At 47.9% G+C, this 15,841-nt stretch overlaps 1 pseudogene across 1 annotated transcript; it reads right to left on the bottom strand.

Annotated features, from left to right (window-relative positions):
- Window positions 1-11,240: 11,240 nt before the first annotated feature.
- LOC307053290 (transcription factor-like 5 protein) lies at window positions 11,241-15,593 on the bottom strand (annotated as a pseudogene). Its single transcript has 4 exons — window positions 14,946-15,593; window positions 13,659-13,844; window positions 13,212-13,366; window positions 11,241-11,491 (listed from the first exon to the last, which is right to left on the bottom strand). The product of its transcript is annotated as a transcription factor-like 5 protein (transcript).
- Between the last annotated feature and the right edge of the window lie 248 nt (window positions 15,594-15,841).

Here is a 15,841-nt window from a genome sequence, read left to right as displayed (position 1 = left end):
ATCGTGTCAAGTGCCAGTCAGAGTATGATAAATAGCCTGTGTCATTTGTAAGGGGGCTCCCAGCATGCCTTTTTTTTTTTTTAAATTAAGGGACACAAACCAATGTCCATCACCAGGCGACCAGTTTGAGAAAAACCCAGAAACAGCCATATGATGCAATTCTTTAAGACTGTAATTAAAGGATGATGAACTCCACAGCCCCTGCCATGGAAAGAGCCCCACACCCTTGAGCGAAGCCAGCAGGTAACAGTTCCCAGCGCATCTTGACCCCCACCCCCACCCCGCCCCAACCAAGTTCACAAACACATCCACAGCTGTAACTGGGCTTCCAAATGGTGCCATTTCTGGGGTTTCTGCTCTCTTTATATCCTTTCATATTTTATATCCTTTCTTTATATCCTAATTTTCTCTCTATATAAACTTATCTTTGCAACCCACACACAGTACAGCTCTCTTTACATTGGGGGAGAACCTCATTTCCCTTCCTGTAGTAAAGGTGTATTAAATACCTCTTGAGTGTCTCTATCACCATATGAAAAACAAAACCATAGCACCTAAGTTTGACACTCAAGAGAGAAACTTCTGCTTTACAAATTACAAACAAGATAATCACACCGACTAAGTAGGTTTTACAATCACGGCTACAACAATTCTTATTAAAATGCGTACAATTACCTATTCAACTTCACGCAACAACTTACCCTCAAAATTAGAGGTGACCTTTCAACAATGCAGGAACTGGACTCCCATCCATTTCCCGTGGATAACTTATACTTGGCCTCCGTATACAGCAGACTGTGCAGTACCGTACTATTTACTACTGGAAAAAGTCCCTGTGTAAGTGCACCCGGACCGTTCAAACCCATGTTGTTCAAGGGTCAACTACACTACTCAAACAAATAAAATGAAGAGAACAGTATGGAGGTTCCTTTAAAAACTAGAGTTGCTGTATGATCCAGCAATCCCAGTCCTGGGCATGTATCAACCTAAATGTCCACTGATGGATGCAATGGATAAAGAAGATGTGGTTAATGTATACATCAAAACATTACTCAGCTATAATGAAATGCCATTTGCAGCAACATACATGGACCCAGAGATTATTATACTAAATGAAATCAGACAAAGACGAATATATATCACTTATATGTGGAATCTAAAAAACTTGACATAAATAAACTTACTTATTACAAAACAGAAATAGACTCAGACGTAGAAAACAAAGTGTATCCCACGGCCCGCATGCTCGGGCAGGGGGATAAATTAAGAGTTTGGAATTTAAAAAAAAAAGGCCTACGCGAGAGACTCCAGGAAGTGTGGGCGCTTAAGATCAACGGAGCTCAATGTAGACCGTTAGGCCTCCTCCTTCCCAAATAGTACATGTCCATTAGCTTTTAGTCACAGAGCCTTTGCAGTGGAATTAACACACATCATTTGATGCTGGCCTTAAAGAGAGTAACATTAGGTTTCCACTGTACCTGACGCCACCATTTCAGTAAGAAGAAATGCAAAAGGGACTCTTTAAGGGAAGTTTTTCTTAAAGGACTTCCCGAAGCCACCAGTTGTATGAGAAATCAGGCCTCTACTGGACACAGTGCCCACTGCAGCGACCCAAGTACAACAGTGAACTGACCTGTAAACATTCAATCTTCGCTCTGTAAGAGCCAAATGGAAGTTACTTGGTAGCCTGCAACACGTGGATAAAAAAGGTAAAACACGTCATGTTAACAGAAATAAAAAACAATCAGTACCTGGAACATCTGGAAAACACACACACAAAAGACCCAGTCCGCGGGCTGCCAGGGAAGGGGCTCCGCGCCAATAAGGCACCCTGTGCTCAGTCACGGAGAGACTTCCAGTGTCAACAGCAGGACCCACAACTCCACCGCCAAGAAGAAAACGGGAGCCGAGTCCCCACTCCAAACCCTCCCCGCCTCACCAAGAAGATAAACCCCACCCACACGAAGGGCCACCTGAAGCACTGGGCGTCGCCCCGTGTCCAGGTTCCAGTGACACATTTCCTCAACAAGCCATGGTGATGCTCACACACGCATACATGCTGGGAGGGGCACTGCTCGCCAGAAAGAAATGGTGACCCCCGGTAACAGCAGACAATCAGGGGAGGGGCCAACTGCCCAACTTTGAATTCTGCCCTTTCTTATCAGAACATAACTCGCTTCGCCTGGAACAGCCTGAATTTAATCGAATACTAATAGAAGACAGTTCTCGGTGGAAACTCAGAAGGAAATTAAAGATACGCCTTATTCCTAAACTCACTGCTAACCTAAGTCTGCAAGAACACGGGCAGCTAGGAAACAGAAGGTGCTCAGGAAATGCATTAGGCAGAACGCTTCACAACAGGGTTGGGGCTGGGCCTCCCCAGGCGACCCCTGAGACGTCTCTGCCGTGTTAAGATGGGAGAGCAGAGGACTAGACGTGGAGACGTGGATGTTCAATACACGCCACCCTCAAGTGCCAACAAGGGGCCCCAGGCTCCAGGGACATGGCTGCCGACCCTCACAGGACCCCATCACACACGTCTCCAGGGCTGGGAAGGCCACCCTTCTGCTCCCTGCTACAACCAGGGTGCTTGGCACACAGGATGCAATAAATGTTTGTTGAATACAACGAGAAATCGTTCTAAAGGTCACAGATCTTATTTCCTTAAAATCCATGACTAAGATATGGGGATATGTGCATGTGGATAACTGAGTCACTTTGTTATAAAGCAGAAACTAACAAACCATTTTAAGCAACTATACTCCAATAAAGATGTTGGAAAAAAAGAACCAGGGCTAAAGCACCTTTCTTGGAAACATGAAGGCAGGGACTACGTAGCTCTGGGGAAATCATGGAACATTTGTTTGGGGTTGGCCCAACGGCCCAGTTAGAACCCAGCTCTGCGATCTGGATTGCTGGATCTGGAATCAAGGGGTGCGAATGGGGTGGCCCCTCTCCCTATTACCTCTCCTGATGCCCCGCAGAATCTGTGCTTCCTGTCCTGTGACTCTCGGTTCTAGAGGGCTCAGTCCCGAGGGGAAGAGAGCTTCCTTGCAGGGACGCAGTGAGGCTTCCTGGGGCCGTCGCTGGAGGCTGTGGCCTGGCCACTTGGGACTCTTCAGGCCCAAAGCTGGGGTGGCAGGGCCCGACTGTCCAGGGTGAGGAGCCGGAGAACCCAGGTCCTCTTCATCCTTCAGGCCGATGGACAGCCACAGGGATGCCCTCGGGCCCGACGGCTGAGGCTCAGACCCGGCAGAAGCAAAGGTTTGGGTCACCCACCAGGCCACGAACCCCCAGCAGCTGCTCGGGGGCCCAGGGAGCGTGGACGGGTTCATGGAGGAGGGTCGTTGTCGGTACCAGGGCCGCGGCTGCCACCAGGAGTGACGGCTCTGACAGCCGCGCCTCATCCTGCTTCTGATGGAAACGTGCCTGCGCGTGTATCCATCGCACGCTTTTGTTGTCTCCTCCTTGCTCGTCCCTGGTCGCGTTGGATGCGACGGGAATGGCCGGCCTTATTGCCATGGTCTGAAGGACCGGGAAGCCCGCCCAGAAGTGACGGGAGTTCCGGTCCCCTCTCCTGGGGGCGGGGACAGTGGCGAGGAGGGCGTCGTGTTGGGTGGGAGGTGAGTTTGTGCCTGTCTTCCTTTGGGAATTTGGCTCAAAGGGCGCCTGTAAGCAAGGCATGCAGGTATGCGGGGGGCCGAGATGATGGGTCCACTCACCCAAATTTGGGTCCACTCACCCACGCACAGTAAGGCCAATCTACTGACACTGGCTTGCAGTGAAAGAAAGTGCAGCTTTTATTGCGGGTGCCAAACAAGAACTTCAGGTCTTTTGAGCAATAGCTGCCCACACTGCTTCTTTGGCACCTGCAAGAGACGCTGAACTTTTTTTCACTGCAACTGGTGGCAGCAAATTGGCTTGACTGTGCGCAGGCAAGGGGACCCAAATATCGTTCAGTACCATTCAGCCTCATCAATAAACAAACAGCAAGGAAAATAGGAAAGGGGAGCCGTAACAGATTAAAAGGTATTTAAGAGCCATGAACCAAATGCAGTGTTTGGATACGGATTTAAGTAAGTCAACAGTAAAAAGACACCTGTGAGCCAATCAGAGAAATCTGGACACGGATGGAGATTAAGGAAGATGATGATGACATGATTGTGCTTTTAAACAGCCCTTTTCTTTTTAGAGATACGTTTGTGAATGAAAATGATATGACATCTGGAAATGCTTTAAAATAACTCAGTGACGGTGGGAGGATGGCGATGTATAGGTGAAACAAAGTTATGCCTGAAGCTGAGTTATTGCACACGGGAGTTCATTATTCTAGTCTCTCCGTTTTTGTGCATGTATACATTTCTGTAAGTTTTTGGGTTTTTTTAAGCATAGCATTCCTACACAATTAAGTCTAAGTTTATATGTTTTTATTGTGGTAAAATATATATAACATAAAATTTGCCATTTTTTACCATTTGGAAGTGTACAATTCAGTGGCTTAAGAAAGTGATGTTGTATAAACATCACTGTTATCTATTTGCAGCACTTTCTCATCTCCCCAAACGGAAACTCTGTCCCTGTGAAACATGTACCCTCCATCCATCCGCCTCCACCAGTCTCTGGAACCCGTCATTCTAATTTTTGACGTTATGAATCTGATGACTCTAGGTACTTCATGTAAGTGGAATCATACAGTATTTGTCTTTTTGTGTCTGCCTCTTCCCGGTCAGCATCCTGTTTTGGAGGTCCATCCATATTGTGAGGCATGTGTCAGAACTTCATTCCTTTTGATGGCTGAATAGTAATCCATTGGCTGTACAGACATTCTGCTTATCCATTCGACTGTTGATTGGATTGTTTCCACCTTTTGGTGACTGTGAATAAAGCGGCTATGAACACTGGTATACAAATATCTGTTTCAGTCCCTGCTTTCTATTCTTCTGGGTAATTCCTATTCTTTTGGATCATATGGTAATTCTGTGTTTCACTTTTTGAGGAACCACCAGCTGCACCATTTTACATTCCCACCAGCAATCCCGAGGGCTGCAATTTCTCCACATCCTCACCAACACTTGTTGTTTTCTTTTATAAGAGCCACAGCCAATGGGTGTGAACTGCTATCTCACATCCATTAAAGTGCTTTTGATTTGCATTTCCCTGATCATTAGTCATGTTGAGCATCTTTTCATGTGCTTATTGGCCACGTGCTTATCTTCTGTGGAGAAATGTCTATTCAAGTCCTTTGCCCATTTTTGAATTGTGCTGTCTCTTTGTTGCTGGACTACAATAGGTTGATATTTAATTTGTGTCCAGGAAGGGAAGTATAAGCGCTCTCTCTGCTGCCACTGCGCTGACTTCTGAGTCATCTGGAACGGCTGGAGCACTCCACCTGTCCACACGCTAAGTGGCATCCCAACCAAGGCCATCTGCCATTTGCAACAACTGTCTATGCTCAGAAGCTATATCTGCACATAAATACATTCTAATTTCCTTCCCAAAATTTAAAAGATTTTCAACGGGTCTTAATGCAATGTAAGATGAACCATGGTTTGATATATTGGTTTCTATATTCTGACACCCAAAGCCCAACTATAAAATATTTGCCTATATTTCAGAAGGTAGAATTTACCTTTGAGAATACCTAAATAGAAGTCCGAAGGAAGACAAGAATCATCTCTCAGATGTCAGAAAGTACTTCAAGAGATTTTCTAAACAATCGTCATAAAATGAGGTGGATAGCCCTGGGCACCCGTCTTTATTTTGAATACTTCTGCCAGCAGTGGGGTTAAGGTGTAGCTCAATCTAGACTCTCACGAGGTCCCTGGGACTCAGTTCATGGGAACTTGGGGTGACCGTGAAAGAGGGAGACAAGTGGACACCTCCCGCCCTTGACTGCCTCAAAGGGAAGCTAGTAATTGTTACTCTGCTCTCTCAAGTAGCGTCTATTTCAACGAAACATAATCGAAATACCTGAGTTTGAAGGGATTTTTACAACTCATCAGACATCCTGAGATGACCTCTGGTCAAAGTTGGATATTCACATTAAATTTGTAAATAGGAGAAGGTCAATAATAAAAACTATTTTTAGTAGGAAAAAAGAAAGACTGTTCCAATTACATGTCAAGAAATTATACCAGGAAGTCAGGAAGAGGAAGAAAACTGGTGTCATCTGTACAGAGAGACGAGAGACTTAAAGGAAAAGGGTTAATGAAACCAAGCGGGGTGACAAACCTTGGGGCCCCGGGGGGAGGATGTGCCCCCGACACTCAGACACGCTGAGAGCCCCACAGAGATGGGACAAGGCCAGTCACGGCGGGAGATGCCACGGGGGCTCTCAGAACCACAGGTCTGACAGACAAGAGAGGACAGGAAAGGCCTGAACCACAATTCGTAACCTCAACCTAATAAACATACAGAATTCGCCAAACAGAGAATGCACATCCTTTCCAAATAAACACAGAATTTAAAAAAATTGACCACATAAGAGGTCACAATGGAAGTCTCAACAAGCTTTTAAAAACTACCATCTTCACTGATCACAATGTGATAAATAAATGGGAGAAATAGACAAAATGCTGTTCTTACAAAAGAACAGTCTTATCTGCAAAACAGAAACAGACTCACAGACATAGAGAACAGACTGGTGGTTGTCAAGGGGGTGGGGGTGGGGGATTGATGGAGTGGGAGCTTGGGGTTAGCAGATGCAAACTATTACACATAGGATGGATAAACAAGGTCCTAACCCTATATAGGGTTACAGTTCCCTGTATAGCACAGGGAACTATATTCAGTAACCTGTGATAAACCATAATGGAAAAGAATATGAAAAATAATGTATATATATATATATATATATACGTGTGTGTATATATATGTGTATATACATATATATACACCTGAGTCACTTGGCTCTACAGCAGAAATTAAAACAACATTGTGAATCAACTATACTTCAATAAAATAAATTTAAAATAAAAAGGACAAAATTCCTACTGCACAGGAAAGGGAGAAGTAATAGTACAGCTGCACCTGATAACTGGGGCTGGTGCGCAAGGACAAGTGGGTGCGGGGCGGCCCCCAGCCCGTCTTCAGGTGGAGGAGGGAAGACAAAGCAGGGGGGCAGCGCCACCGTCCTGCCCAAAGACTGTGATGGTGACACGACACAGGAGAGGGGAGCACAGAGTGAGAGACTGCCTCACAGCCCCAGAGCCTGGCTAGGGTTCAAGGTCATGACCCCAAAATGTCACCTCACAACAACTGTGTCACCAGTGATCCTGGATTGGGGCTGGACGGGGAAAATGGTGTAGAGGATGTTATTGGGACAAGAGGCAAAATTTGAATTAGATAAGAGTATTACAGCAATGTTAAGTGTCCTGATTTGGGCCATTGTATTCTGGTTATGTAAGATAATGTAATAGTCTTTAATATCACAGACTGAAGTGTTTGGGTATCAAGGGGCATGGTGCCCACAGTTTACCATCAAATGGTTGAGACTGCGAGAGACAGAACAAATGGGGCAAAATGTGAACAACTGGGGGTTCTGGGTAAAGCTGGGTGGGCACACAAGGAGCTCTTAGCACTCATCTTGGAATTTTCCTGCAAGTTTAAAATTATATAAAAATTTTTAATTACCATAAATAAATACAACGAATCATCTAAATCCAGGGTCCTACAGGCACCTGTCTGGCCCGATCTCTTCAAAATCTCAGTGCCGTAATAGAAACTGTGGGGTAGGAAGGACTGCTATAGCTTAGAGACAGAAAAACGTCACTAATGCAACACAGGAGCACGGCTGGGTGCTGGTTTGGAAAAACACGCAGCCATAAAAGTCACCTTTAGAACATCTGGGGGACATGGGAATACGGACTAGGTAGTAGATGGTATAAGACAATGACTATCGACCTTGTGAGGTGTGAAAACGGCACTGGTGTTACGTGGGCGACGCAGGCGTAAATATTTAGAGGTGACGGGTCATGACATCTGTCATTGTCTTTGAAATTGTGCTGTGCGCGTGCACGTGTGTGTTAAACATGGGAAATGTTGACGGCTCACACTAGGTGAGGGGAGGGCAGGTGTTCAGTGAACTCTGTGCTCATTAGAAAAATAAAACAAAGAGAACCACCTGCTTGCAGACTCGTTTACTCATTCTCAACTTCTCCACCTGACGCCTCCCGGGCACTGAAAACCTAGCCCGTCGGACACAGAACGTGGATTCCGCCCCACCCCATCCTGCTCGTCCACACGTCTTCCCATCTGAGGAAATGGCGCCACCCGCCCACCTGCTCCAGCCAGACGCCCCACTGTGATCCCCACTTCCTCTGCCCAGCAGCCCTACATCCAGCACCGCGGGCCCTGGCCAGTCACAGCAGAGCGGCTGCGGCCTCTGACCAGGGTCTGTGTCTCCACTCCTGCCCACCCCCAACCTCTCCTCCTGGAGTCCAGTCTCCCTGCTGCACAGCAGGGAGAGCCATCTTTGCAGCATGTCAACCAGACCCCACACCGGGATGGAGGTGGCCCATTCACCCTCGACCTCTTAGCCGCTTCCCTCCAGCCCACGGGGTCTCTGTCTTATTCAAGGTGCCCCCAGTGTCTGGGACACAAGCCTGGTTAGAGTCGGAACAGACCTGTGGCATGACATGTGTACTGAAATAATTTAGGAAAATCACGGAAGACTTTTGGGTATCACATCTTTCAAAATGTTCATGCAAGGAAGAGGGGGAAAGTCACTAAGGAAACAGGAAGGACACAAGGGTTTAAGCTACCTACATTCTAATTCCCCCCCAAGTTGCTACTGACGTCACTTCAGCCTGTTTCCTGATGGGTCTTGTAATCCGACCCAGAAACAATCTACAACTTCAATGTAACTAAATTTCACAAAGATTCAGGAAGCCTAAGACACATAAAAATTAATGTCCGGAAGTTTTTAACCTATTTAATCTTTGAGTAGAGATAGTGACAGTTACGTTTTTTTATTGCTGTAAACACCTTCATCATATTTGAATGAATCATAGAAATAATAGTTTACCACTATTACGTACACACAGCCAACCATTAAATCATTGTTTTAAATAGAAAAGCTTTATTTTTTTACAATAAACCAAGTCTATCGCTAAAAAATAATGTTAAAGAGTAACCACACTATAAATAACCAGAAATGATCCAATCAGCACAAACTGCACACAGGGATCGCTTTCAAAGGCAACTAAATATACAAGGAAAATAAGGAACTTGACCAAATTACGAAATACACAAGATGGAAATGCCCATAGGCACAGAAAAGGGAAACGGAGAAGACAAACTCTTAGCACTCAGCCCCAGGGGCCTCACTCCAGGCGACCTGGGGCGCTCGGCCGGCCGCTGCCCCAGGATCTCGATACGGAAGGCTCTTTTGCAAAAGGTTCCACGTTTACAGTGCCAGCCTCAGCTCGGTTCTCTAACCAGGCCCGTGCTGCCGTCAACGGCAGCGACTACATGACAGCCGGGACCAGCAGCCAAACCCGGACGCTCTTCACTAAGGCCTCATCTACAGCGGCCAGCCCCCCTTCAGTGGCCCACTAAGCCCAGTTGCGCTCCCTGGAAAGTTTCCTGTTTACTTCTCCTGGGCCAGGAGCAAGGACCAGGTCCAAGTCTCTAGACCAAGGATGGACCCAAACCCTCTGAAACTGGAAGCAAAATTGTGTGTGTGTTTCTTCTGGGCAGGACATTCTTTCACTCACCTGCCCTCCAGGTGCCAAGAAAGTCACAGAAGCTAGGATTCACAGCTTTCATCCTCCAGGGGTCCCGGTTCATAAAGGACCACAGACTACCAGCCGGTTAATATCCCCAAACCTGCTCTTTTTAGGGATGATTTACATCACAACTGGAGTCTTAGACCATCTTTAACTTTTACGTATTACGTTCAGATAATACGGCCCTTGTTTCTATTTCCCCACCTGTACGCTCAGAGCTTTAGAGCAACTTTCTAAGGTAACAACAAAAGCAGGAATTCACTAGATGCTCTGTAACTGCAGGCACTGGGCCAGACACTACATTTCAGCTTCTTTACTTCCTGTGTCCCATCTACGCAGTAGGTAATATACCTATTGTATAGACGAGAGACTCAGGTGGAGAGGTAAAGAATGTGTAGGAAGTTGTTAAACTAGGGAATGGCAGAGCAAGAATTTAAACTTTTACCGTCAACACGTAGTACATATGAGGCTTTTTTTCAGACGGTAGGTGCTCAGCAAATGTTTATTAAATAAATATAAACCATGCCCATTATGATTCACGGTGAGTTCAGTGATGCCCATAACTTGGCGTGTATGTGCGGACACACCCTTAGGAAAGGGATCTAGATGCCTAGCTTTAATATATCCCTTTAAAGAAATAAATTTCCACCGCTCCACACTGTAGGTTCAGAGATGAATATTTGTCTTGCTCAATGCTCTATTTCCTGAGCCTAAAACAGAAACTGGTACAAAGTACTCAATAAATGACTAAGTTAATTAACTCTATGTTAGGGAATCATCCCGTACCCAGCTCTAACAGAAAATGTAACCACCTTTTGCTTCTACACAGAACAGCACAAATAAAATCCACAGATAAAACAACTTACATAAGCTGTAACTTCCTCCTTCTTCAATATCCTTAAAAGAACCAAGCAAAACTGAGTAACCCAGTGTGCAGGCGGACTCCCTCCCAGGAAGGCGGCCCCGGCCAGCACCTGGGAACTTAGATTTCGGGGGGGTTCCCACCACCATTGGTCACTGGCTTATGCTAAACACCAGCTTTCCTTCTGGGCGTCTGGGATTTGGCCGCGTGCCACCTAGGGAATACCCCCCACAACCAGCCCCCAGTAGGATCCACGGCCCCGAGTCTCTAAGGAGCTTTGCTGTCCGGGAACATGTCACCAGTGCTGGGGGGTGACAGGCATCCTGAGTGGCTCCACTGAGAGGTGTTCTGGGGAGCTGGCGCCTGGGGCCCCTAGACTTCTCCGCATGTGCCTCTGCTGACTTTGCTGGGTTCTTTGCCCAAAATAAATCAAAGCCATGAGTCCTCCTAATGAATCATCAAACCTGGGGGTGGTCTTGGCTACCCCCATCCACCTAGCAAAGCAAGGTGACCATTGACTCTTGCCAGCTTTCCCTCCCTTGAACACAGAAGTGCCTACACCATTGTTTTCTACAAAAAGGTGCCTGTTACCAGCACTCACTCTCACCAGCTTGGCGTCTAGGACAACTGTATACCACCGACAGCACGCATTACCTTCTATCTCTTTCCATGCGGTTGTGCCTCTCCCTCCGCTTGGACCTGCCCCGTGGGGGCCCGCTCTGCCTCTGCTCCCCGAGGGCGGCCTGGGGCGACTCCACCGACGGCCAAGCACCCTGCGCTGCTGTGGAGCCTTCACCCACATTCCGGAGCTCTCCAAGGGTTCTTCCTTCTATGTTTGTGTCCAACTGACGGATCCTACTCCGACTCCTCTTATTTATTGCTTGTTTACATAGCGCTTCTTCTTTGCAAAAGAAGGAAAAAGCGGTATTTTAATTTTTTGATTCTTCTAAACTTACCCTCGTGAATGCTGAATATATTTTTCGGTATTTTTGATCCAAGATATAAACATCAATGGGTAAGGAGCACACAGAACCAAACAAGAAGCACTCCAAAATTCCATAGAAACATCCGGCACAAGGCTCTAGGTTTCAAACTATACAACTGAACATAAACTAAATTAAAACACCCCAGAGGGCTTTCCTGGTGGCGCAGTGGCTGAGAGTTCGCCTGCTGATGCAGGGGACACGGGTTCATGCCGCGGTCCGGGAAGATCCCACATGCCGCGGAGCGGCTGGGCCCGTGAGCCATGGCCACTGAGCCTGCGCGTCCGGAGCCTGTGTTCCGCAACGGGAGAGGCCACAACAGTGAGAGGCCCACGTACCGCAAATAAAAAGCACCCCAGGCATTATGTAATCAATACAGCTTATACAGCAATACAATCAAAAGTCCCCCTTTTAAATCAAGAGCCATTTTAACTGTCATCTAGGAATAAAAAAACCAAGAAGTTGTTTCATTTTTCTGATATTCAGAAGGGGAAAAAAAAAACAAACCTAGAAATATTTTCTCCAAAAGATTTTCTTGATATGCAATTATTCTCAGATGACAACTGATATTCTAACTGCAATGCTCAGAAGAGGACAGAACCTAAGTGGTTTAGGATTAAACACGCCCTCACCTTACAAGTGAGATTCCCCCCACAAAAGGAGTCATCACGTCATAGCTTTGACCTGTGCTACAGAAATATGTCAAATTTCTATCACAGTACAGCAGGCGTCTAAGAAGTACCTGTGGTGATGTGCATTCCCGAGGTACCGTACAAAGCCAAACCCTCTACGATGAAAGAATCACTTAACACACATTTCAGAATGGTGATAACTTTGCAAAAGACATAGAGAGGAATTCACAAGTATTGGTAATATTTTGGTTCTTCAGCTGAGTAGTCAGTACAGGGACTATTTTAATTTTAACCTTTATACCTTACAAATGCTAACATATACTTTCACGAACAATGTCATAAGAACAATGGAAAATTAATCACTGGCGTGGGAGAAAGAAGGAGAGCTCTATCCCTACCCTTTGTCAGCTCTTGAAAAGCTGAGTGTAAGCTGTGTTATTGTTGGATAACTCGAAAAAGAATGTTTTCCAGGAAAAACGGATTGAGGGTTAACGTCAGGGGTAAGCAAAGTTTGCCTTCAGAAATTTCTTTCTTTCTAAGACTGTCTGTATCACCTTATGGCCTCTTGCTCCCAACTCAATCCTTTGCCCATCTGCAGATGGTCCCCTAAAGCTCTGAGCGGATTTCAGACTCCTGCCTCACTCATGAAGTATGAAATAAGAGTGAAAAAAAACAAAACCCTAAATTTGCTGTCAGTTAACGAAAATGTACCTAAGTCTATCATGTTTCTGTTTAAGGAGGTTACTGTTAGGAAAAAGCAGCCCCTAAACTCAACGTTTCCAGGCCAAGTATAAACGTGATGTTCAAAATTTGCAAGGATGTTCCAAGTGAGGTGACTGGGCAGAGGGACAGAAGGATTCCTAAGATGCAAGCAGGCTTCCGAGATCCTTTCATTTGTTTATAAACCACCTCTCTCGCCTCCCCCACCCGTGGCCAAAAAAAAAAGGGGGGCAGAGACATCAGGCAGGAGGAGAAAGCACCTGCCAGCTTCTGTTTTATCGCTTACCTCCTACTTTAATCCGAACCTGCTCAGGCAAAGCTTTGTTTCTACTACCCAAAGTCTGTTTAGTGGATTCAATTTACTTCTGATAACAGAAAGAAAATGCTCTCGGCAATCCAATATCCTGATGCTTGGCAGCTTCAAGTACAGAACGTGAGTTACTACAACTCTGGAAAACAATGAAGCAACAGGAACGTTATCAACAGGTGACAATCTCCTCTCTACGCACAAATAAAATGCACTTTAATAGAAGTAACGTCAAAGTTATTCACATGAACTTGAAGAACTTTAGGTGCACTAAGGATTTTTAAATATCCCCGAACCACATAAATACTCTCGATTTTAACAAGTTATCGAGCTCAATGAAAGACAAAAACAGCCTTGGGACCTAACTAAAATACAATTTATCCATTTAACACAAAAGAGCAAAGCTTCGCAAATCATTTTCCCTACTGTGTTTGTGAAAGATTAGAATTTCCACTAGTAGAGCAACTATTTGCAGTTAACAGAGGGTATGTAAATTGAAGAGCAGTAGTTGCAGCAGCTGTTTTATTTTTCACTCATGTTCTACATTTGTTTTGTTGCTGATGAAGTGGAACACTCATTAATTCGGATGGATGGCGAATAAGAGTTACCAAACTGCCAAGACAAAAGAAACCCAGAAACACATGAAGAGTATGTGGCAGGTAAGTTTCCTGAAACACCACAATCGCTATCACACTCTAATGGCTAACATTTGATTTTCTGGATAGGAACTCAAATCTGTTACCATGAATGCCCCCCATCATGGAAGTCTCTACAAAACAATTATCAGCTAGTGTCGTAGGGGACAAGTTCAAACTTTCTTCCTCACATTGAAAGGTGTGGCTGTGTGTCATCTTTTAGTTACACCTCCCTTCCCATTACACTTCTGACACCAATCTCTGTTTTTTTGGCCATCCTCCAAAATCTGACGACTATGGGCAAAATGGGGAAAACTACAGGGTGGGGACAGACAGAAAGCTGAGGAGACACCCTAGCAGATAGGCTACTCCTCTCCGATAGTTGTTGCTGCGAGATCACTTATGGGCTGGCAGTCTGGCTGAAGGATGAAGCTGCATTTTACACTCAAAGCCTCACAACATGACGTCTGTCCTCCCAGGGGATGCATCTGTGCAAGATCAGGTCAGCCTCAACCTGAGTCAACAGAGGGGGAAGCAGAGGTCTCTCCTGACATTTAGGTGGGTGATTTGGGGACAAAACCTTTGTTCCTCAGGAACACGTGTGCACTTATCTCAACTCATCTCTCTTCCACATGCAGACGCAGAGCGCACAACGCAAAGGTAATGCTGCAGGCTGTGTACTTAATATCTGCTTGCTGTGCCTGCACAGAGCACACAAACTTTCAGCTCAGCCTCCACACCCACTGAGGTCTGCTCCCTGTTAAGATGCAAGCTGCAGTGAGGCCGCTGGCCTCTGCAGAAAACCCGGGTCTACATCCAGACCGAGGCTGGTGCTTCTCTGCACAGGACCCTGGTCTACACCCGGACCCAGGCTAGTGCCTCCCTGCAGAGGCCCCTGGTTCCACCCGGATACAGGCCGCTGGCCTCTGCTGAGGACCCTGGTCTACACCCAGACCCACGATGGTGCTTCTCTGCAAGGACCCTGGTCTATACCCGCACACAGCCTGCTGCTTCTCTGCACAGGACCCTGGTCTACACCCTGATCCAGCCGGGCCCGCTCCCTGGGGGATGCACCCACTTGTTGAGCGCCATGCCAGGCTCGGGGGGATCCGCACCGCGCGGGGCTGGCGGGGGCTCGGCTGCTATGCTGTTGAAGCCGTCCTCCAGGCGGACGCGCACCGCCCACTTGGCCCGCACCTCGGTCGCGCCCTCCACGTTCTCCTTGTCGGCGCCGTCGGGCGACTTGGGCCGGGGTGCGCCGGCGCCCGGCCCGTCGGCGCCCGGCGTCCTCTCGGTGGCGCGGGGCGCGCCCGCCTAGCTCAGCAGCATCATGCGCAGCTCCTGGAAGTCGATGTGGCCCAGGCACTGGTTGGCGCCCGCGAAGCCACCATCGGCCAGCGCAGGCGGCACAGCACCGGGTACACGGGCGGCGCGACCCCGCCGCCGCGCCCACGACCGCAGCGAAGCCCCCCGCCGCTGCGCCCGGCGCCGCCGCCGCCAGGAAGCAAGAGTTGACGCGCGTCTCGAGCTCGCCGTCGGACGCCGCCGCCTCCATGTGCGAGTAGACGATGTGCTGCAGCTGCATGTACTCGATCTCCGTCATCTCCACAAGGCTCAGCTCGCTGGTCATGAAACTCAGCCCCGCCTCGCAGGGCGCCTCGTCCGCGCCCTCGGGGCCCGCCGGCCCGCCCGCCTGCGGCGGCTCCTGCTGCCCGGGGCCCGACATGCCTGCGCCAAAGGCGTGTGGCGCGCGGGCGGGCCGGCTGGGCCAGGCCGGGTGGTCGGGTACGCACAAAACGACGGCCGCGGCGGGGCTGCGCCGCCCGCCCGCAATGGCGGACCCTCCCCGGCCCCACCACGCCCCGCCCCGCCCCGCCCCTCCCGGAGGCCCCACCCCGAAGGCGGGCCACACCCACCGCCCGCCCCGCCCCCGCCGCGGCGCCCCGTCCCGAGCTGCGCGCCCATGTTGGGGAC

The sequence above is a fragment of the Hyperoodon ampullatus genome, assembly GCF_949752795.1.
Source record: "Hyperoodon ampullatus genome assembly, chromosome: 5".
NCBI lineage: Eukaryota > Metazoa > Chordata > Mammalia > Artiodactyla > Ziphiidae > Hyperoodon > Hyperoodon ampullatus.
This window is presented reverse-complemented; position numbering and strand designations above follow the sequence as displayed.